Genomic DNA, 24,749 nt, shown 5'->3' with positions numbered 1-24,749 from the left:
CAAGTGCAGGCACGAGCGCGACTGCATCGCGCGTGCTTCGAACGTTCGCCGAGGCGCGAGCGCAACTAGCACGGACGCTCCGAGTGCTCGCGACAGCAGGGACCGCTGGCTCGAATTGTATTCGCCACAAGCGCTTCCATCCAGAAGCATTTTTATTTTGTTTTAAGGGCCTGTAATGTTGCTGAGGGTCTTCTTTCTTTGGGGTTTTTTTCCGTATTAATTACCTCATACTGTGCTATCCTTGCACAGGGGAATGCAGAATGGAATGCAGCCAAGCGTGGAGCGGACACGCAGGTAACCTGCGGCACGTGAAGCTGCGCTGAGAGCCGGTATGGGCGCTTCGGAGGAATCTTCGCTCCTAGCTTCTTTCAACAGAAACTTCTCGAGCCTTTTAGTGCCGTTCCTCACTTACTGCACGGGCAGGGGAAGCGAGTGGGTTATTTTATGAATCAAACACTTAAGAGAGGATGCGTCAAAACTCTGGTTCGGTGCAAAACTCGCTTTCGATTTACCAATAAAACATCTGACGGTTTCCAATGGGAAAAAAAAATCTAAGAGCAAAACGGAGGTAAGCTTGCTCTAGCAAAACTTTGATAAATAACGCTCGCCCCACGTTGATGCCGGCAAATAAAGTGTAAACATGAAGAAATAATTTTGTTGGAATGCAAGGCCAATTAGAACTGTAGGTTATTAGGGTTTTAACGGAACTATGAGACCTGTGTTTCACTATCACCCTTGTTTTCCTTTTTCATTTATAGATTTTGCTGAGTTTGGGGGTTCACTAGCAATCCTGCTGGCCATCTGGCTTCTGTCTGTGACTTTTTATTGCCCCCAAGGTTAGTTCCAGGTGAAGGTAAGCAAAGCAAAGGAAATGAGGCACGACTTCAATGACACGTAATGTTTGTGCAGGCTTGTGGGCTGGTGCCCTGTGGGAGTTGAAAATGTGCACAGACGGTCCGAGCTTTGCGCCTGATGCATCCGCTTGAGGTGCAGCCACCTCTGGGCGGCACCTTGACAGCAGTCATTAAGCCAGCAATCGGAAAGTGGGGGGGAGAACTGAACCCAGGACGAGGAGATTCTCCTAAAAGCGCTGTCAGGTCCGACGTACCCTGCCTGCAGAGCAGTCAGCACTCTCGGCTCAGACACATCTCGTTCTTGCAGTAAGTATTAATTGTGCCCTTTGGTGGTTCGTCTTGAATGTGTTGGTTTTCTGTCTTTTTTGTTTTGTTGTTGCAGAGGTTTACATGTACATGCATTATTTCAAAACGTGGAGGCATGCATGTTTTCCAGCTCTACAAAACAGAAGGCGGCGGCATCACTGCTTTACAGATTAGAAGCATAGTCACTGAAATTAGGTGTGGCACTGAGAATCATGAAAGGGACTGACTATTCAGCTATTAATAGTCTATCTCAGAGCTTACATGAAAGAACATTAGAGTAAAACAGGTTGAAAAGAGCAACTGTGATAAAATTCTTCGGGGTCCACCACAATCATATAGTGACTTCTTGTTGACAAGAAGCACAAGTATTCCTAGGCACTGACGTGCTGTCTCATCCTTTTGATGTTGTGCTCTTAAAGATAAATAAAGATATTTAATGTTATGCAGTTTCTCCCAGGGAATCTTAGGAGTGTGGAAGTTAGTATTGTTCTTGCAAAAGTTAATTTGCTAGTGTACTTGATGAATTTGTTGCATATCTGGAATATTATTTTTCTTTCCATCCATGATAGCTATCCCCAGGGCTGGATTTAAGATTATGGCTCCCAAAACAGGGGACTGGGGTGCTGACTCTGGAAATCAAATAGCAGCAGGGAGAGTCCCAGTTTGTAGATGCCTTCAGAATTTGGCTGAGTAGGCACATTCCTATGTTGCCTATGCCCAGAACTTGCCTTGATTAACCCAGGATATATAAAGTCATAGATAAAGCACATTTGACTCATAAACTCATTTGACTCATAAAGCACATTTTGACTCATAAACACTTTTTGAGAATCTGCCGAATGTTATAGATCCATAGTCCAGAAAAATTAATGTAAACACACACAATTTTTGCTTTCAGTTTTGAACCCTGTTCATGGACCCAAGGTTAAGAACTGTAGGTGATGGAATAAGATAATATAAATACTTGTTATTTGATTTTGAAATCCCAAGTCCAACAAATGCTAGATCCAATTCTGTAATGACTCTATGGAACAGGCATGGCTTAGCAATTGGAATAATGGACTGAAAACTAGGGGTTCAAATACCACACCAACACCCCTTATGACCTTTGGGCAAGTTTCTTTATCTCCCATTGCTCTTGGGGAAGGGACTTGATACCTGAATGCTAATAATGCTGTAAACTGTTTTGAGCATTACTGGAAATGTGAACTAAAAATCCCAAGAAATTATGATTGCCAACCATGACACTTAAGGGGTGTCCATATTAAGCCACTATGCTAGTTATCCGATTTATACATAACTGGCTAGCTAGTGGTGTATATTCAGTTGTGCTGCTGAATATACCCGGCTATCTTAAAGTTAGCAGCTTATGTAGAACTGGCTAACTTTAGGAGAGCCTTATGGCCTTAACGGATAAGTTAACTTATCTGGCTAACTTGGCCCCTCCCCAGAATGCCTCTCGCCTGCCCCCGGAATGCCCCCGACATATCCAGGTAAGCCTTTTAGATGGATCATTATTACGTTATTCGCCTAATTGGCGTTTGAATATGGACCTCTTAAGTGTTTAGATCTGAAGTTTCTCAGAGAGGTGCCAAGATTTTAAAGTAATAATGAAGTATGTATTTCATCTTAATTCATTGCATAACCATATTCTCTATAGTTCCTACCTGAAGATAATGATGCTGTGTCACAAGCTATTAGATCTGCTGAAGTAGCGGGAGTCAAAAACTGAAATAATTTCTGCTCCCTAAAACTAACATTTGAGGCTGATGCAGCTGAAGCCTGTGGAAATGGACAAGGTGGAGAAGAGAGTGAATGTGTAAAACTGAGGAAGTCACCTTGGAGGTGAGGATGTTTAGTTAGGAAAGGTATTATCTGCAGGTACAGAGGTGCACATCTGGGGCTTTATATTATGCAGTTTTTGGTGACAACAGCATTAACCTTTGGCTTATAGACTGGAGCTCTTGGTAATACATCAGGATTTAAAAAACTAAAAATAAACAGGAAAATCCTGTTCTGTAACATATGGTATTTCATTTATTTAATTTTTTTTTGGGCCAGGCACTCTTCATCAACAAAGCTCCTCTTCAGGCCACAGTTACAGCTACTCATCCAAACACAATCCAAGAATCGGTATTAAAATATGTAATAAAAAGTTTTTAGATTTTACAGTGATCAGTCACTTTTCTTAAACCCCGGGGGGAAAAGCCTCAAGGCCTGAAAATGCTGTTTAGAGTTTTACTGCACTAGGAGTCTGCCTGGGTAACAATAGTCTTGTAGATACAATAGAAATATTATTTATCTTAAATTGAGTGTAAGTGCCACAGAGCAGGAAATGTTTATGTGTATTTGTACAGCACTGGGTTTGTCTAGTGACACTAGAAATGATCATTAGCAGTGTCTACATACTGATAGCTGATTTGACTGGATACTTAGGGCAGTTGAAGCATTTTTTAGTTCTTGGGGATTTCTGTGCTGCTGTGGAGCACAGAATTTGTGCAGAATTACCCTTCTGTGCAGATTTAGTGCAGAATTTTGGCAGGCCCCGGCATACCGTGAGCAGAGGCCATCCTGTTTGCGGTGAAGAAGGAGCAGGCCCTGACGTGCCGTGAGCGTAGGCCATCCCACTCGCAGCGAAGATGGAGCAGGCACCACTTGAGAGTGAGTGTGTGTGTGTGTGTGAGAGAGGAGGGGGGGAGCTTATGTGTAGCGGGGCTGTGAGTGAGAAAGGGAGCCAGTTTGCAGGGGTGTTTGAGAGAGAGACAAAGGTAGCCTGTGGGAGGGTGTATGCATGAGAGAGAGAAAGGGACCCTGTGTGGATGTGTGTGCGTGCAAGTGAGAGGGGGAGCCTGCATGCCGGGGTGTGTGCGAGAGAGAGGGAGTCTGTATGAAGTGTGTGAGAGTGTGTGTATGTGCATGAGAGAGAAGGAGCCTGTATGAGGGGATGTGTTCGAAAGAGAGGGAGCCTGTATGAGGGTGTATGTGTGCGAGAGAGAAAGGGAATCTGTATGTGTGTTTGTGCATGAGAGAGAGGGAGACTGTATGAGGGGATGTGTGGGTGCACTAGAGAGAGGAAGCCTGTGTATGTGTGTGAGAGTGCGAGAGAGGGATATAGGGAGCCTGTGTGAGGAGCAGTACTGAGAGAGGGATCAAACTCTGGGAGTTGAGATAGAGTGGAAAGGGTTGAACCTAGAGGGGGAGGGGAGAGATAGTTGCAGGTGGAGGAGTTGGGGGCCTGAGAGGGCAAAGTGAAAGTAGATTGGTCAGAGGAGTAGGGAGAGAGGGTGGAAGGGATACTCTTACAGTGAACTTCTAGGGAAATTCAGCTCAAGAGAGCATCCATTACCTGGACTACAGGAGGAGTCAGTGCAGGGCTGGGGGACCATTTCCCCAGACATACAGAATGACCATGAGACTTGGGCTCCACTCCCTGGACCACAGGAGGAAAGCAGGCACAGGAGTGGGGTATTGCCTAACCAGAAGCAGATGGAGTGGGAGCACAAATTAAATTTTACCCAAAAATCACTTCTGCGATATTTTGTGGGATTCTACGCGTTAATAATTTAGAATACCCTCAGCAAAGTGTGTTTTTAAAAGACACATGTTTTGCAATGATGTGACATTGGTTTACAGCTAGACCTGAGCCTCAGGGGAACATTTTCAAACTTCCTGCAATCTACGCAACACTTTTCAAAGTGAAAGTACATGTATATTTTTGCTTTTAATATTGCATTTTCTGCTGGGTTTGTTTTTTTTTTCATGGAAAATCATTACACACTCTGAAATTTTGAAAAACATTCTGTGCACAGTGTTTTTCCTTTTCTGAGTCCGACCTAAATTGAGCCCCCTCCGGGAACACCTCATCGCATTGTGGTTAGAAGAATGTTGCTTTGCAGAACGTCCATGTGTTAAGGGGTTAAGGGAGGGAAATTTTTTGAGTAGCCTTTTTACTTGGCTAAGTTGGTACTTACCTAGGTGAATGGCTTTTGAAAGTCACCCATCCCTTCTTTTGGGTGTCTCTTCGTGTTTGGGAACAGGTTTGAAGGGTAGAGGTGTCTGTTGCATTTTAATGATCATCCTGCCGGCAGGGAACATTACTGCATGTGATCTTGCTATATATAGTATCAGGCGAAAGTGCCTGGCAGCAGGGCTGGCGTAATCCACTGTGCAAGCCATGCACTTGCAAGGAGCAGTGACCAGAAGGGGGCAGCGACCGGGGGCACAGTCAGACCCAAGATGAAAACAATGCGGTTGACACCACCGCCACCACCTTGCCCCACCAGGAGGCCAAGAATAGGAAGAGGCTGCTGCCGCGGCTACGCAGCGGTTCCCAATCCGCCGCATGGCTGAGTGGAAGGAGCTGCAGGCTCCCAACCTGCCACAAGGCTAAGAGGAAGGAGCTGCGGGGCTGCCTGGTGGTCCCAAACTCCCAAGCAGCCAGAAGAAAAAAAGACTGCAAAGTGATTCCTAACCACTCAGTGGCAAGTGAAGAAGAGGAAGCCCCTCATGGCTGCCAGGAGAGTCCTTGGTGTGTGTGTGTGAGAGAGGGAGCCGATATGTGTGTGTATGAAGAGGATGAAACCTGTGTGCGAGTCTGAGCATGTATGTGACATGTTTGCATGTGTCTGAGTATTGTGTGAAAGGGAGCACGTGTGTCTGTGTGTGTGTGTGAACATGCATCTGTGAAAGGGAGCATTGAGACCGGTGAAGAGACCAAGCTCTAAGGTTGATGGAGTAAGAGGTCTAAATGATTCTTTTTGAGCAATAAATTCTGCAGTTTATATTAAGAAGGGTTGTGATATCCAAGCATAAGGGGCTCTCTGAATGGGTGAGAGTCCAGGCCTGCCACTTCTCTTCGTGTGTGTGCCTGAGCATGTATGTGTGAGAAGTGTGTGTGTGTCAACATGCATGTGGTGTGTGAGAGAGGCTGTATGTGTCTGAGCATGCACGTGTGTGAGCATGTATATATGAGAGAGCACATATGAGAGCATATGTATATGAGCATGTAGGTGTGAGAGATCTTTGTGTGTGTATGTAAGAGAGAACGTGTGTATGTGAAAGGGAGCATGTGCATGAGAGAGAACATATGTTTGTATGTATGTGTGTATGTATAGATATATATCTATATCTATGAGAGAGGGAAGAGAAAGCTTGTACATCCCTCTCCCACTAATTTATTTATTTATTTGGCATTTTTTTATATACCGACATCCGTTTGCACATCGTATCGGTTTACAATTAACTTAGAACTAATAGGCAAGGCCTTTACATGGAACGGTAACTATAGTTAACAGAGAAACAATTAACAAAAGAGGAGAACTAATTTACAAAACATTTACAAGAAATAATCAGTGACAATGTCACAAAGATTTCTGATAACAATCATGTGGAGGGATTGGAGGACGGGTAGGCCTGTAGAAAAAGCCATGTTTTTAGTTTTTAGTTTTTTTTTTTTAAATTAGGAGTGGATGTCTCTGGGGTAGATTTTATAAATGTACGCACGGGCGTACTTTTGTTCTTGCACCAGGCGCGAACAAAAGTATGCTGGATTTTATAACATACGCGCGTAGCAGTGCGTATCTTATAAAATCCGGGGTCGGCGCGTGCAAGGGGGGTGCACATTTGTGCAACCTGCGCGCCGAGCCCAGCGCGCGCTGCCTGTTCCCCCCGAGGCCGCTCCAATTTCGGAGCGGCCTCGGGGGGAACTTTCCTTCCACCCCCCCGGCCCTATCTAAAAACCACCCCCTTTGTTGGCAGATTTACGCCTGCGGAAAGCAGGCGTAAATCTGCGCGCGCCAGCAGGCTGCTGGCGCGCCCTTACCCAACCCAGGGGCTGGTCCGGAGGCCTCGACCTCCCCCCCCCCCCCCCCCCGGGCTGGCGCCACACCCCCAAAACACCGCGGCACTCACGGTACGCCTCCCGACACGCCCCTCCATGCAAGCCCCGGGACTTATGCGCCGGCCACCGAGCCTATGCAAAATAGGCTCAGCGCACGCAGGGGGGGGGGGGGTTGGTGTAGGTTTTCGGGGGGTACGCGCGAATCCCTTTGAAAATCTACCCCTCTGTGCGCAGATCTGGAGGGAGAGAGTTCCAAAGAGTGGGGCCGGCGAGGGAAAAGGCTCTATTCATTGTGGAGATCAGTTTGTAGGGTTTGATAGAGGGAGTGCGGAGTGCTCCTTGAAGGGCAGGACGGGTGGGTCTTGTGGAGGAGCAAGGAAGGAGAGGGGGGCAGAGCCAGTGGAGGTTTTCTTTAGTAATGCTCTTGTGGATGAGGGATAATCTACGACAATCCCAGGGTGACTGGAAATAAAAAAAAAAATTTCCAGGTATGGAAAGCATGAATTCTTATACTTATTAGTTATTAGTTTTAATTTTTGGATATTATTTGATGTATCTGCTGTTTTGAAATATTTTATTGGTATTTAGGCAATTTAAAAAAAATTTTATATGAGTTTTTAATTATTTGGATCTTTCATTCATCAGCTGTTTTGAAAAACTCTTTATTAGTATGTCTATACTATAATGATTTATGTATTTATTGTATTTCTTGATTTTATTTTTTTTTAATTTAATGGCTGAGGATTGGTGATGGTTCTGTTTTTCCATTGTTGCACTGCATACAGAGTCTGACTTGTGGTTTCCAATTCAGTTTTTGCCTGCATGTTTCTATTTATGGTTTCTTTTTTCTGTATTTGGTGAGGGTCTGCCTATGTTCTGCATTCATGATCAAGGAGAACTATTCTGCTAGCATTTAGGGATCTATAGCAGCTTGGTTTGTTCTGTTTTCCTAATAGGAGGTATATTGGTGTTTTAGGGCCTAGTGTAATATTTGCAGTGCTGCCTTCTCATTGATAAGGTTCTCACTTTCTAAGTGCTGGCAGTTAGTACTGTTTTGGTATGGGAGGCTTATTATATTTTAATTGTAATTTACTCATAGCTTTCTGAGGGTCAAGCCCATACCCAACACGTGTTACAGTAGTCCTAATCCTCCAACATAAAGGAAACTGAAGTTTTTCTGTTGACGAAATGAGGCTAATAAATAGTGGTGTGTTTCAAAAGGACATTTATGAAGGTGTATGTTATGATCAGGCTTGTGAACCCTTGGACCGACGGGAGGATGGTATACCTTAGGTGGTGGGTCCTTAGGTTCCCTCGTCGGGTGGCGAGGTGGAACAGAAGATGTGACCGGCTGACCCTTGACACTGAAGTCTGAGGCGACCGTGCAGAAAGCGAAGAGTCGAGACGTCGGAGAAGCCAACTGGGTCTTCGCCATTGGAAGCCCGCGGTCCCCCCCGGGAGGAGCCCGTAGGGACCCGGGCCGCTGGGATTTAGGTGGACCTTTTGAGAGGTCGAGGAGTCGTGAGGTCGGTGCATTTAGTGTATTTAGTTAATAGTGGGAGAACGTTGGAGTACATCGCATTGCACAGGTACCAATGGAGCTTTGGACGAGTGGAAAGGGAAATCACCTTGATAAATGACTGAAAACAGTGAATATTGAACAAAAATTTTTGAGATCAAGAAATACTGGGAGGAAAACCGGTATGAGAACATAAGAAGAACATTGTGTGTAATCTGGGAAGATCATACGGTGAAGCAGAGGACAGTAATACTGAAGTTTCAAGATAAGTATTAAAGTGTATGGATAATATTGGAAAGAAATATAATATGATATTCCAGTTTTTACAATAATGTAATAAGGTAATCTTGAGATTGTAATCATTGTATTCGTACATTTATATTAATCCCTGAGGAAGCTCGGAGAGAGCTCGGAGGATCCTATATTGTTGGGTGTCTGATATGTATTTTAATAATATGAATGATGTGTGTGAATGTGGGGATAATTAGGGGTTTTTTGGGTTTTTTTCAATTTATACTTTATTGAAACATTTTTTATATATTCCACCATAATTTCAAAATAAATAAAAGAAATCTTGTTATACAACATCCAATATCTTTCAAATAAAATTTAACCATAATCAGAAAAAGTTGCACAAGAAAATATAACTGGGGGATCACACCATAACACATTATACACACACAAATAACTCTAATGAGGAGAGAGAGAGTGCTACAAAATTTTCTATTGGCCTTATAGTAAGATGTTGTTATACTCTGTTAGGGTCAGATTTGTCTGCAAGAAATGTCTCCAAATGTAAAGGGTCTGAGAATATAAATTTATTTCCCTGAAAATTAATATAACACTTAGAGGGAAATTTTAAATAAAATGTTGCCCCAATCTCTAGGGCTTTACTTTTCAGGGCTAGGAATTGTCTTCGGGCCTGTGTAGGCCTCGAGACATCAGGAAATAGATATACTCTTTGCCCACAGAAGCAGCAATCTTTGTTCCTAAAAAACTTCTCAAACACTTGATCTTTCTCTCTCTCAAGAGAGAAAGAAACAAATAAAGTAGTTCTTTTATTTATAATATCGAGTGATTCCTCCAAAAAGGAGGAAATCCCTGGACTTCTCTCCATTCCTCCATCTTGTGAAGTTCTGGGTTGTAAAGGGAAATAGAAAATCTTAGATATAATTGGAATTTTATCAGCTTCATATGAAAGATTTTCTATCAGGAATTTCCTGAACATTTCATAAGGTGACAATAACCGTGTAATTGGAAAATTAACCAAGCGCAAGTTTTTAATAGGCAACATATTTTCCACATTTTCTAGCTCTGAATGCAATGATAAACTATCTGCTGTGTGCATACTTTCAGCATTTTGTATATTTTGTACATTTCCAGTTATAGACTTTATAGCAGTTTCTACCTCTATCAGTCTTTTCCCTTGTTCTTCTATTGAACTTTTATTTGCATTTGCCAGAGAAGTAAGCGATTCATTTACTTGCGAGACATTAGAATCTAACCTAACTAGCATTTTCCACAAGTCTCTCAACGTAATGTCTGGTGGCTCTCTTGGGCTCAGCAGGCTTTTACTAGGGGCTCGTGGTGTAGGGTAAGGGATAGTCCATGCAAGGAATTTTCAGGGAGAGAGCAATCTCCATCTCCCTTACTCACACTTGACTGTCCTCGAGGGTTCCTTCCACCCCTAGAGCTCCTAGAGGTTGCGGAGGTGTAGTCGGGCCCTTGCCCGGACTCAGGGACACTTTCTAAAGTGGCACTTTCACTGTCCGTCTTTGGCAATATCTTAATGTGGGCATCCATAGGTCCGGTATTATTTGGAGCAGGAGAGGAGGTATAAACCTTCGCCTTACGTTTCCTACCTATATATTCAAAGTCAATTTCCAAGAAGAAAATTTATAAGGCGAAGTCTATCGAAGGCGGTCGAAGCTGGTCAAAGCCACGAGTGTATTTATAAATGTAAAACCCAGTTGTAAGCATGCAAATCCTTTTTAAAATTACCCTCTTTGCATGTAGAATCACTCTGTGTGACAGAGCGGTCTTTTGCAGAAATATACTTTAGTGGGACTGCTGGAAAAAGGCTGGAGTTTATATCAGTTCAGGTGCACACAGTATTGGCATCTGCTTTAAACATAGGCTACACCCGACTGCTGTTAAATCCTATGCACAGTTTGTGTGATCTCAGGAAAAGTCAGTGTCACTTTTAGGTGAAAAGGCAAGCAGTTACCCAGATCAAAGCAGGACTTTTCCCTTGATTGAAGGCGTGTTGCAAGCACAAATCCCTTCCATCAGGAGAGCTATGTGCAAGCGACAGGAAACAGCTGCAGAGTTTCCCTTGCTTCCCATTCTTCAGAGAATGGTTGCTTGGCTCACCGGACCTGCCCTGGATTACGCACAGCTTTGGCAGGTCATGCATTTTAGTGTTTCTACTGCAGGAGGAATGTTACTGTGATTTGAGAAAAATAAAAAAAGGGCTGTAGAATGTAGGTCAAGTGTTAAGCCTACATATGCAAAACAGTTTTTGAAAGTTTAAAAGGGATGATAGCAAAGGATTGTTGAAATGGCTAACAAAAAAAAAAAGTAGAGAATACATTCTTTTTGGTCTCTGGAAGGCGTATATCAAGGAAAGGGGGGGAACCGAATAGCAAATACTAGGCAAGCTCTCTTTCACCCCCAATAATGTTAGACACTGCCTGCACAAAGATATTTGATATGCACAAGGGAAGATGCCGATTTAATGCTTTCCTCTCCACCTACAGATTTGCCCACAAATCCTCATTCACTCGGTTTTAGTGCAGAGCAGGAGGAATGGCATCTGTTAGGCAGAACTCCACAGGAGTGGTTAGTAAGGTAGGGAGAAAACTAGTTGTCAGCTACAGCTGAGGAAATCAGCCTGGAGAGGAGGAGGAAGGGGGTGATCAGTAGCATGGAAGGCAGCTGGGAGGAAGAGAAAGGAGGAGGTCTTAGAGTCTGCGGGAGATCAAAGAAATAATGGGGTACAGTTTGAGGATGTGGGGGGAAAGAGAGGGAGGACCAGGTTCCACATAGGTGACAGTAGTATTGGTGGAGAGTCTACAATCCAGAAAGCAGCTGTGCATAACACAAGCAAGGACCTTTGGTAGAAGGGAGATAGGCCTAAAGTTAGAGACTGAATTGATTTTTTGGGTGGGCTGTAGACATGCAAGTCTGAGACCTGCTAGTTATATTCTTACTGATAAATAATGCCATATACTGCACCTTACAATGGCTTTCTAAGTAGTTTGCAACAGCCATTATGCATCATGCATGAAACTTTAAAATATTTTACCTCAATTATTTCAAGCACTTACCAGCATTAAAAAATCCTTATTAATCTGTTTTAATTTATTTTATATTTATTGCAGTTTATAAATGCACAAGTATATAATATAAAAAGCAAAGAAAACAATCAGATCCAATCAATCACATAATAAAACAAAAAGTAATGTATTCTTTCATGATCCTCTTTGCAGAAAGCCATAAATCATCATAACTACAATAAAATTAATTAGGGAAGCTAACCAAATTAATTAGGGAAGCTAACCAAATTGGTAGTGCAGTAATAATGGGATATGTCAATTACCCCAATATTGATTGGGTAAATGTATCATCAGGACATGCTAGAGAGATAAAGTTCCTGGATGGAATAAATGACAATTTTATGGAGCAATTGGTTTAGGAACCGATGAGAGAGGGAGCAATTTTAGATCTAATTCTCAGTGGAGCACAGGATTTGGTGAGAGAGGTAACTGTGGTGGAACTGCTTGGCAATAGTGATCATAATATGATCAAATTTGAATTAATGACTGGAAGGGGGGCAGTAAGCAAATCCATGGTTCTAGTGCTAAACTTTCAAAAGGGAAACTTTGATAAAATGAGAAAAATAGAAAAAAAAATCCCAGTAGATGTAGTGTATTTGGGTTTTCAGAAGGCATTTGACAAAGTTCCTCATGAGAGGCTTCTAGGAAAAGTAAAAAGTCATGTGATAGGGGGCGATGTCCTTTCGTGGATTACAAACTGGTTAAGAGAGGAAACGGAGAGTAGGATGAAATGGTCAATTTTCTCAGTGGAAAAGGGTAAACAGTGGAGTGCCTCAGGGATTTGTACTGGGACCGGTGCTTTTCAATCATACCTATAAGGGAGCCCGGACCGACGTGCCGCAAATGCGCAGTAGAGAGCAGCTCTACTGCGCATGTGCGGGCAAGCATCAGTGGAAAAAAAAAAAACATGGCAGCGTCGAATGGCAGCGGCGGCGGGCGGCAGCGAACGGCAGCGGTGAGCGGTGATGATGAGGAGCGGCGGCAGCGGCGGCCAGTAGGGAGGGAGGGACTGAGTGAGAAGGAGGGAGGGACTGAGTGAGAGGGAGGGAGGGACTGAGGGAGGGGGAGGGAGGGACTGAGTGAGAGGGAGGGACTGAGTGGGAGGGAGGGACTGAGGGAGGGGGAGGGAGGGAGGGGGTGGGGAAGAGTGAGGGGAGAGGGAGAATGAGGGAGAGGTGAGAGACAGGGATGTGAGTAAGTGGAAGGGTAAGAAGTTGTGGAGCAGAGAAAAAGGGAGTGGAGGAGGGCTGAGGGAGAGGGGGTGGGGAGTGACTGAGGGAAGGGGAGAGAGGTGGGAGTGACTGAGGGAAGGGGAGGGAGGTGAGAGAGAGGGGAAGGAGGCAGTGGGAGACAGAGGGTGAGTAAGACTGAGTGGAGGGAAGGGGGAGTGAGAGAGAAAAAGTGTAGAAGGGTGCTGTGTTCGAAAATGGACTGAAAAAAAAATGTAATGTAGCCCGTTGTTACGGGCTTAAAGGCTAGTATATTTATAAATGATCTGGAAAGAAATACGACAAGTGAGGTAATCAAATTTGCGGATGACACAAAATTATTCAGAGTAGTTAAATCACAATTAAGCTCTGGAATTTGTTGCCAGAGGATGTGGTTAGTGCAGTTAGTATAGCTGGGTTTCAAAAAGGTTTGGATAAGTTCTTGGAGGAGAAGTCCATTAACTGCTATTAATCAAGTTGACTTAGGGAATAGCCACTGCTATTACTGACATCGGTAGCATGGGATCTACTTAGTTTTTGGGTACTTGCCAGGTACTTGTAACCTGGATTGGCTACTGTTGGAAACAGGATTCTGGGCTTGATGGACCCTTGATCTGACCCAGTATGGCAATTTCTTATATTCTTATTTAAATTTTAGTTTTTCTTCAATCAGTTTGAACCTGGATTTTTAGTTCTACTGTTTCCATCCATGATATAGTCCTTTGCGCTGATCTTCACAAGAAGGACCTTCCTCAGTATTTTGACTAGGTTGCATAGACACCCTCTTGTTCCAGTTGTGGGGGGGTTTTTGTCATTGTGATAATGACCTGTAACAAAGGACATGTCTGGTCAGTTGAATAAGACGTGCACGCAAGCAGAGAGCATTTCCTGACGATGAATGCGCGCTTCTTCCTGAGTGTTGCTAGCCAAACTTCACTGTCCCTGATTACTGAATGCACACTGCTCATACTTTGCTCCTTTCTGTTGCTGTCCTTGCTGTTGGTTGCCCAACAGAAGATGCATGTCCTCTTGGCTTTCTCATTTGACATCTGGCAGCAGAAGTAAATATGCAGTTGATCTGATTAGCCAGTAGGTGGCACTGCTTCATTTTGATTTTATCTTGTCGTGTGGCATTCCAATGGCCCAACTGGTCCTGGAGGTGCCTGGAATCTGTGAGTTGTGACACCTTTTAAAGGACCAGCAAGAGAGATGGAGTAGTGCATGAGCTTTCAAGACCACATATATCCAAGCATTGCAGATTACAAGGAGAAATAGCAGATTAGAAGGAGAAATAAAATGTATGTATTGCACCTACATTCCTAAGTGAATATGGACAACGTATATTCATCTCTCTGTTAAGTTGAATATAGAAAGAAAGACACTGTGCTTTCATATTCCATGGCACTGTGTTTGACAGATTAAACTTTTCAGCATGCTCCTGTTTCCATCTGGAAATCTCAGTTTGTTCAAGCTGAGAAAAGAGTCCTTAATGAGTTATTGTGAAAATCACACCAAACTCATGGTGAATTTGGAGTGAGGTTGCGGTACTTCTCAAATGCCTTCCTAAAGTTTCACTGGTTGATTTTCCTTGTGATTTTTTTTTTTTTTGTTTACTCCTCCAACTCACATGCAGGCTGGAGAAATCCCATTCTCATGGCTAAATTCTGTTACTGCCCGGACTGAGTAATTTCTGGAACAGAAGTGTGATCACACAGGAGCTAAGGCAGGGCTTCCCAAACCTGTCCCGGTGTCCCTGCAGCCAGCAGAGTTTTCAGAATATCCACTATGAATATGCATGGAATAAAATTGCATGTACTGGGTTTTGAATGTATGCAAATTTAGCTCATGCATATTCACGGTACATCGCCTGAAAACTGGATTGGTTGCAGGATCAACAGCACAGATTTGAGAAGCCCTTGGGCCACGGCCTTGCCTGTTCATGTACCCAGAACACTCAAAGACAGAGGAGCTTCCACAGATGCAGAGTGAGACAGGGGCCGATGCAGTAAGATGCACGTTGAAAAAGGGCACTCATATTGAGCGCCCGTTTTACTAATGCGCATGCAGCCATATCCCCTGGGCGCCCAATGTAGTATTTAAATGAAAGGCTGTGTAAAAAAAAAAAAAAAAGGCATGCTAGGGGAGAATTGTACATCCCTAGAGCTCAAATGCATCAGGCACTCAATACAAGCATCCGTTTTTATCACGCTGCTTTTGGCCGATTTTTGCTGAGGTTGCTGAAGATGCCCATAGCTAAGTGCCCCTTGCCATGAGCGTCTAAATTGTGCAACCAGAAGAGGGGTTTTTTTTGGTTTTGTGTTTTTGTTTTTTTTAAATCTAGCCAATATACATTTATTTTTCAACACTGCAAGCAGTAAATTTAGGTGCCACAATGATGCTAAATAGGAGTAACCAGAGGATCGTATCTTATAGTTTCTCATGAGCCCTTGACTTGCAGATTGACTTTACTCCACCTCCACGGCTGGCGTTAAATTTGGCACATTAAAAAGTATGCATTGGGCGCCCAGCAATTTTCTGCATCGGGAGTAATAGCTTCATAGCCGCTATCGGCTTTGCATTTGTTTGGGCGCGTGTTTTGGATGCGCTAATTTCCTTATTGCATTAGGTGCTAGTCTAGCTTGTCCAGAATGCACATCCAGCCATGTGTAAACCTGTGTGCTAGACTGGGCGCACTTTATTGCATTGGTCCCTCAGATACTGGGTTGTCAGCTAGTGCCTGGAGCTTGCGTGTACCTTAGGCTGCTGAATACGTAAAGGTGCTAGAAAACATAAAGAAAAAGTATGGGTTTTTGAAGTCGCAGCTCAGTAGATTATTGTACTCGTATTCTGATTCTTCTGTACGAGCTAAGAGTAGGACGTCCTGTTCCATAACACACTGGAGGAATTGTTATCAGAGAAGGGCTGGGCCAGCTGGTCCCCAGACACATTCATAAATGGGACAGAGTTATCAGCTTGCTCCAGTTTTTTTCAGAAAAGGTTGATTCAGTCCTGGTTTTACCCCATGGCATGCAATAGACTTGTAGTTCCTGCTTTTCTTAAAACAAATAAATAAATAAAATTATAGCATGGGTGGGATGGATTCTCCAAATATCTATTGCTTCCATGCATCCCATGCGGATCCTGCCCTCGTAGCTGTGTAGGAACTGTACAGCTGCGTTTATCTGACAGGCTTTCTCCTTGTGATGAATGTGTATGGGGTCTTGTTCCCTTGTGTGAACCTTTCCATCTGGAAGAGTGAAAACAAACAGAACATTTGTCCAAGAAATCCAAGTATTTTTCAGTAATTACATAGTCATTTGAGGGAAGGAATTTTTTATGTGGCAGGTCCTGAACTTTATAACCAGTGGCATAGACAGAGCTAGTATTTTGGAGGGGACCTATGATTAATATGGGAGGGCAGTAGGCACACAAGTCTGAACCTGACAATAGGTGTCAAAATAGCCTGCAACATCTGTCATGCATCATTTATTTATATATTTATTTATTTCAGATTTTTATATACCGGCATTCGAGACAGCAGTCACATCATGGGCGACACTTTAAAATATTTTAACTCAATTATTTCAAGCACTTATCAACACTAAACTATATACACTTATGGAAACAATTCAGTTATATTTAAAGGTGACTGAAGAAACAATACCCCACAACTTAATTTAAAGTTGACCAGAGTCAAGTGTATTATAAAGATAATCATCTCAACATACACGATGATATCCTGCAAAGTTTTCTAAAACTCCACCTGATGTTATGACAAAAGAATTATTATAATTTAGCCTATATCCTTCATCTTCAAACAGAATAGCATTATTTCTTTCTTTAAATTCTAATACTAATAAAAAGAGTAAATATTTCAAAACAGCTGACAAACAGCACATCAAATAATTTAAAACTCATACAAATTTTTAAAAATTTCCCAAGTACCAATATATTTCAAAACAGCACACACCAAATAACACCCAATAATTACAACTAATAAAGATTAGTAAATTCCCCTGCTCTTCACACCAGGGAACTCTCTCAGGCTCACATACATGCTCACTGACTCACAATTCTCTTTCAGGCTTACATATTTGCTCATTCACACACACATGCTCTCTCTCATGCTTGCTCACTGCTGTACAACATAATACACCTTTGAACTAGAGGGTACAGTTTGAAAAAAAAAGAGCAAGTTGAATGGCTACAGATCCTGACACAGAAACTATACGCTAGCAAAACACAAACAGACCCTCACCAAATACAGAATAATTGAGCAAACATTTAAAGAGAAACATGGAGACAAATGCTGAACTGGAAACCCCAAAAGCCAGACTCTTCCTGCACCAGAGACATAAAAACAATTGCATTTTCTCTCTTTTATAAATATTGAGATGCACATTTCCCAAAATGACACACAGAAAATCAAATTATTCCCACTTACCATCTGAGAGAAACAGAAGCAATAGTAGTCTGATTCCCCTACTCCTCCCAATTCCCAGCAATCTTGATCCCTAGCCTCCTCTTCCCTCCCAGTCCCCAAGTCTTGCTTTCCAGCCCCCTCCCCTTTCATTGCAATAATGCAAAAATAGAAACATCAATCCTCATAAAATCAAGAAATATAAATCAATCATACTAATAAAAACATTTAAAACAAATTAATAGAAAACCTAATAAATAAAAAGAATAAGGCTAAAAAACCCTTTAAACATTTCCCAAAAATCAATTACATATTTCAAAATAATCTAATAAGGATAAAAAAATTTTCCCACTCCATACCTGGGAACTTTTGATTTCCAATAACCCTGAGATTGTCATGGATTAGTGGAAGGCGCACACACAACTTTATCTGCTTTCTCTCATAGATATAGATACATATGAGTGTGTGATGCAAGAATGTCACTCTTCTACACTCGCTTCTTCTCCTTCACTCCCTTTTCCCCTCCCTCTTTCCTCTTTCATTCATTCCCCTTCCCTCCCACTCACTGTCTTCCCTTTCCCTTTCCCTCACTCTCACTCTCACTCACCCCTTCCTCTCACTGCCTCCCTCCCTCCCCCTTTCCTCTCAGGTCACTCAAACCCTCTTCTCTCACGCTCACCTCCCTTCCCTCTCAGTCACTCACTCCCTCCCCTTCCCTCTCAGTCACTCACTCCCTCCAGGTACTCCTCATTCTCACTTCCGCTCCTTCCCTTTCCTCTGTCACAATGCTATGTGACTCACCTCTTCCCCGATGTGGTCTTCCTTCCGCTGGCAGGACATCACTGGGCATCGAGTGCTGCCATGCTGTGGGAATCCCGCCAGCATATCCCAATCCAGTGCCACAAGGGGCCTCTAATTGCTGACAGGGGGAGGAAACCCTGACAGCCATGGTCCACCCAAGCCCACCCGGAGCTATGTCATTGTTTGTTTGGGACACACTTTATGGCAGTCTGAGGAAAGTCTCTTCCCTCATTTTGTAAGCTGCTTAAAACTCATCTGTTTACTTTACTTTTAGTGATTTTTAGACAATCTTAGCACCTTTTTGGAAGAAAGTGGCTAGGTGGCGATGTTTCATTTATGATGTTTATGCAAGTCAAAATTTGATCCAGTTTTAAGCATTTATTTTGTCTCAGGACTGTGTAATGCCATAGGTAATGTCATGTTATATTTTTATATATTATGTTTTTAAAATGTTTTACTCAGTTATTATATGTGTTTTGCTCTGCTTTTATATTATTTATTTATGTTTATTGTTTTAATGAGTTATAAATATTAATTTGTAACCCACTCAGATATGTTTTGATGACGTGGGATATAAATGATTTTAATAAATAATAAATCTCACCAAGCTTGATTCAGGGCAGATAATGCTGCTCCTAGAGATGGCAACAATTTCCATCCCATAAAGGAGAGTCTATGCCAGGGAAACTGGAACTAGGATGCGAATATGATGGGGCTCTTTGTAGGACACGGAGCTTGCTTTAAGCCCTAGCAAAACTGTTCTCAGATTATAGGGTGCTCCACAGTTTCACAGTTACTGATGAGATCTCATCTGTGCAATGACCTGGGGTGAGATTGGGTGTGTGCACTACACTATTACCATCTTTTCGGTTAGGTCTAATAAAGAGCAGTGCATCCTGCAAAGGTTCCAGTGAGGTGAGGAAATGTCTATTGCACTTTCTCCCTGCTGGCTGGTGCTCCCATGTGTAAATCATGGGCACACAAGTGGCTTAGCCCTGTTTCTTTATTCTCTCCTCCAGCTTAGTTTATTCTCATATCGAGGGGCAGTGGCAAGACCCTCAGAATGGAGAAAGGGTGGTAATCAGACGCGTGAACTGAAATATAAGATGTCCTGCTGGTATAAGAGGTGGGATCCTCAATGCTCTTTCTGTCTCCCATCCCTGCCCTCGTGGCAGTGTCGTGTTAGCATGTTGGACCAGAGTTTGTCTAGTGCATGCCTGCACCTTGCCAGTGTCAATAGCTGCCCCCTATTGTGCTTGCTAATGCTCTGTAAATTATGAATGCACCTGTAAAGGAAGGACGGTGCACACAGTTGCAGTGTTGTGTTAGCATGTTGGACCAGAGTTTTTCTAGTGCATGCCCTTTCCCCCAGACCTTGCAAGTGACTGTGATTTTAGACTTGAGCCAACGAGCCACATGGTGGCTGGCACTGCCCTGCTTGGTCTTTGACTTTCTCACAGGACAAGCAGGATGGTTGTCCTCACAAATGGGTGACATCGAGGATGGAGCCCACCACGGAAAACTTCTGTCAAAGTTTAAACAGAACTTTGACTGGCCCCTACTGGGCATGCCCAGGAAGGCACTGACCCTGCAGCCAGCAGGGGTCTCCCTTCAGTCTTCTTTTTTCCGCGCAGCAGTTGCCACGCGGTGAAAGGAGCTCTCTTACCACGTTCCTGACAGGAATTCGGTTTTTTTCTATCCGAAGAAAATTTGCCCCTCAGGGGTCTCCCTTCGACAAATTTTTGTCACTTTCGCGGAAACCGGTAAGTTTTTTCCCTTTTTTAATCGGCGGCCGTCGATTTTGGCCCTTGAGGCCTGTGGGAACTTACTGAGCCCGCGCCTAAATTTGGCCTTAAGCCATGGCGACGGGGTTCCGTCGATGTCCGGATTGTACCCGGACTATGTCCATCACTGACCCCCATAGGGTTTGTGTTTTATGTTTGGGTAGTGAGCATGATGTCCTGACTTGCACCAAATGTGCCTTAATGACACCTAAGGGTCGCAAGGCCAGGATGGAGAAGATGGGGCTCCTCTTCCATGCACCCACCCCAACGCCATCGATAGCATCGACGTCATCGGAACCGGCACCGTCGAAGTTGCACCACCATCGCCAACCCGCCGGTGACCGTCCACCATCGATGACTTCTCGGCCGTCGACTCCTGTCCCCTCCCCGGATGACCGAGGAGATCGGAAGGATAAGCATCGCCATCGACGGCACAAGTCTCGGCCCGTCGAGGATCCGCAACCATCGACCTCTGAACAGGCCGAGCCACCGAAGAAAAAGCCTCGGTCGGACCTGGCACCGTCCACGTCTCGTTCGCAGGCACCGAGGAAACCCTCACCCTCCCGGGGTGCGGGGGCTGTGATCCCACCGGTTACGGTGGTCCCTCCGGCCCTGCCTCAGCCTCCCTCTCCCGTCGAGCCGGGTATGCTTACCCCTGGTCTCCGGGCAGAACTGGACCGGCTGGTCCAGGAGGCCATCGAGAATGCGATGCGAAGATTCCAGCCTCCACCGGCACCGCCTCCGGCACCGATTCCGGCACCGCCTCAGGCACCGACCTCAGCACCGACTCTGCCACCGAGGATGGAACCGACCACCGAGCCTATAGTGGAAGCGTTGGCACCGATACTAAATCGTATGGAGGCACTTATGCGCGCCCTTCCATCGGTGATTTCATTAGCACCGACTACACCATCATCTCCGGAAGGACATTCATCGACAGGAGAAACACCGTTCCGGATTCCTCCGTCCGGTGTCGTTCCATCGGTGCCTTCACATACCTTTCCACCGATTTATCCTTCGGCTCCATCGATTCCAAGATCGGCACCGATTCCATCGATGGCCCCGAAGCCCTCGATGCCGTTCACTGTTCCGCTTGCAGCACCGGTTCCATCGATGCCTTTGGATCCTCTACCAGGTCCTTCAGGACAGCAAACCTTACATGATCCTTATGATACCTGGGGTGATGATTCATCTTCAGATACAGATTTACCATCCCCACCATCTCCTACAGAGAGTAGAAAACGATCTCCTCCTGAAGATCTCTCCTTTATAAATTTTGTAAAGGAGATGTCAGAAGTTGTGCCTTTTCAGCTGCAATCTGAGACCGATGACAGGCACCAAATGATGGAGCTGCTCCAATTTCTGGATGCCCCCAAGATCATCGCTTCCATCCCCATTCACCAAGTATTTCTGGATCTTTTAAAGAAAAACTGGGAATCACCTTCATCTGTGTCACCAGTCAATAAAAAAGCTGACTCAACCTACCTCGTTCAGTCAGCACCAGGATTTCAGAAGTCTCAACTGGATCATCGCTCTGTTGTAGTTGAGTCTGCGCAAAAGAAAGCCAAGCGTTTAAAGCCACACTCTTCCACTCCCCCTATCAAGGACAACCAATTTCTTGATAGTGTGGGAAGGAAAGTGTATCATGGGGCTATGTTGATATCTCGTATAGCTTCATACCAACTTTATATGACTCAGTACAACAGAGCTATCCTTAAACAAATGCAGGACTACGCTGACACCTTACCGGACCAATACCAGCCACAGCTTCAAGCCCTCCTTCACAAAGGATTTGAAGCTGGGAAGCACGAGATCCGAACGGCCTACGATATCTTCGATGCTTCCACGAAAGTCTCAGCTACTGCCATCTCAGCCAGACGTTGGGCTTGGTTAAAATCATCCAACCTTCGCCCAGAGGTTCAGGATCGTCTAGCCGATTTACCCTGCTTAGGGGATAATCTGTTCGGAGAACAGATTCAACAAATTGTGGCGGAATTGAAGGATCACCACGAGACGTTGAAACAACTTTCGTCTGTTCCATCTGAGGTATCCTCCAAACCACCACCTAAGAAGGACTCCAAAAAGTCATTCTTTCGGCCACGTCGTTATTACCCTCCGTCGACTAGGCCTCGTCCGGCTCGATCCTCCACCAGACCTCAGCCACGCCAACCTCGGAAACAAAGACCTGCTGTAGCCCCACCCCCCGGGCCTGCGGCAGGCCTTTGACTTCCCGACTCGGAGCACATGCCATATCCCACTCCCCCACATCCCTGTAGGGGGTCGTCTGTGCCACTTTCTACAGCATTGGATACGGATTACCTCAGACCAGTGGGTGCTGGCGATTATCGCACAGGGTTACCACCTCAATTTCATAACTCTTCCGGCAGACTCCCCGCCGCTTCAAGCGTGGAGTCTATCCAGCCATTTGGCTCAATTACAACAGGAAGTATCTCTTCTTCTGCAATCAAATGCTATAGAACTCGTTCCTCCCTCTCAACGAGGCAAGGGATTCTATTCCAGATACTTCCTAATTCCAAAGAAATCAGGAGGGCTACGTCCAATTTTAGACCTTCGAGCCCTCAACAAGTATCTGCAAAAAGAAAAGTTCAAGATGGTAACCCTGGGCACGTTACTCCCTCTGCTGCAGAAAGGGGATTGGCTGTGCTCCCTCGACCTCAAGGAAGCTTATACCCATATTGCGATAACACAATCCCATCGCAAATATCTGCGGTTTCTCGTAGGCCGCGACCATTATCAATACCGAGTACTGCCTTTCGGTCTGGCATCTGCTCCACGGGTCTTCACCAAATGCCTCGTAGTTGTAGCAGCATTCCTCAGGAAGGAAGGTGTCCACGTATACCCCTATCTGGACGACTGGCTGATCAGGGCCTCCACCCCTCAGATTGCCCGGTCCTCCCTACAATTGACAATCAACACACTCCTTTCCTTAGGGTTTCTTGTCAATTACGAGAAATCTTGCTTCGTCCCATCTCAAACCTTATCTTTCATTGGGGCAGACTTGGACACCTTACAGGCAAAGGCCTACCTTCCGCTACAACGGGTCCAAACTCTCATGTCCCTAGCTCACCAGCTCCAGTCTCAAGACACTGCCACAGCTCGCCAATTCCTAGTTCTCCTAGGACACATGGCATCCTCGGTTCAAGTCACTCCCATGACCAGACTAGCCATGAGGGTAACACAATGGACTCTACGACAACAATGGATTCAAGCTTTTCAGCCTCTGTCCTCCATAATCACAGTCACACAAGCGCTGCGCCTATCCTTAACTTGGTGGACGACTCAGGTCAACCTCCTTCAGGGCTTACCCTTTCTTCCACCGGATCCGCAAGTTATCCTAACCACCGACGCTTCCCACATCGGTTGGGGGGCCCATGTGGACAATTTTCAAACCCAAGGGTTATGGTCCAACGAGGAAGCCGAACACCAGATCAATTTCCTGGAACTTCGAGCAATCCGCTATGCGCTCCGCACTTTCAAAGATCATCTCTTTCATCAGATAATCTTAATCCAGACGGACAACCAAGTGGCCATGTGGTACATAAACAAGCAGGGAGGCACAGGCTCCTTCCTTCTGTGTCAGGAAGCTGCGCAGATCTGGGCGGAAGCCCTCTCCCACTCTATGTACCTCAGGGCCACTTACCTGCCGGGAGTAGACAATGTATTGGCAGACCGGCTGAGCCGTGTCTTCCGACCGCACGAGTGGTCACTCGATCCTCTGGTAGCGACCTCTCTGTTTCACAAGTGGGGTTCTCCCCGCATAGACCTCTTTGCGTCCCCTCAGAACCACAAAGTGGACGATTACTGCTCTCTCATTCGGAGCCAGAACTCTCGGCCGAGGGATGCATTCTCCCTCAAGTGGACAACCGGTCTGCTCTACGCATTCCCCCCCACTTCCTCTTGTGTCAAAGACTCTCGTGAAGCTACGCCAGGACGGAGGAACCATGATCCTGATAGCACCTTACTGGCCACGCCAAGTATGGTTTCCAATACTCCAGGATCTCTCCATCCGCAGGCACATTCCTCTGGGAAAGGACCCGCATCTGCTCACTCAAAACGACGGATGCCTCCTCCATCCCAACCTCCAAGCCTTGTCCCTGACGGCATGGATGTTGAAAGGTTAGTCCTTCAGCCTTTCAACCTTTCAGATTCCGTTTCTCGAGTCCTGATAGCTTCACGAAAGCCTTCCACAAGAAAGTCTTACTCATACAAATGGAAAAGGTACACATCATGGTGCACTTCTCAGTCCCTTGATCCCCTTTCCTGTCCAATTTCCAAATTCTTGGACTATTTATGGCATCTCTCTGAATCAGGTCTTAAAACCTCTTCCATTAGGATGCATGTCAGTGCGGTAGCCGCCTTCCATAAAGGTGTACAGGGTGTCCCTATTTCAGTACAACCCCTAGTAACACGTTTTCTTAAAGGCTTGCTCCATCTGAAGCCACCCTTACGGCCTCCGGCCCCATCCTGGGACCTTAATCTGGTTCTTGGTCGTCTAATGAAACCTCCTTTCGAACCTCTGCACTCCTGTGAGTTAAAGTATCTCACATGGAAAGTGTTATTCCTTTTGGCTATCACTTCAGCTCGCAGGGTTAGTGAATTACAGGCCCTAGTTACCTATCCGCCTTACACTAAACTCCTGCAGGACCGGGCGGTACTCCG

The 24,749-nt window shown here is 44.9% G+C and overlaps 1 long non-coding RNA gene across 1 annotated transcript in view; it reads left to right on the top strand.

Moving 5' to 3' along the window:
• The first annotated feature begins 273 nt into the window (after window positions 1-273).
• Window positions 274-24,749, top strand: part of LOC115086026 — a 52,806-nt gene continuing 28,330 nt past the window's right edge. The window contains exons 1-2 of the long non-coding RNA XR_003855013.1: window positions 274-568; window positions 759-1,160. This is a non-coding gene — a long non-coding RNA (uncharacterized LOC115086026). The remainder of the gene's footprint in view (window positions 569-758; window positions 1,161-24,749) is intronic.

The sequence above is a fragment of the Rhinatrema bivittatum genome, chromosome 2 (genome assembly GCF_901001135.1).
Source record: "Rhinatrema bivittatum chromosome 2, aRhiBiv1.1, whole genome shotgun sequence".
In the NCBI taxonomy this organism is placed as follows: Eukaryota; Metazoa; Chordata; class Amphibia; order Gymnophiona; family Rhinatrematidae; genus Rhinatrema; species Rhinatrema bivittatum.
The sequence above is the reverse complement of the archived record's forward strand: the minus strand, read 5'-3'. Positions and strand labels throughout refer to the sequence as shown.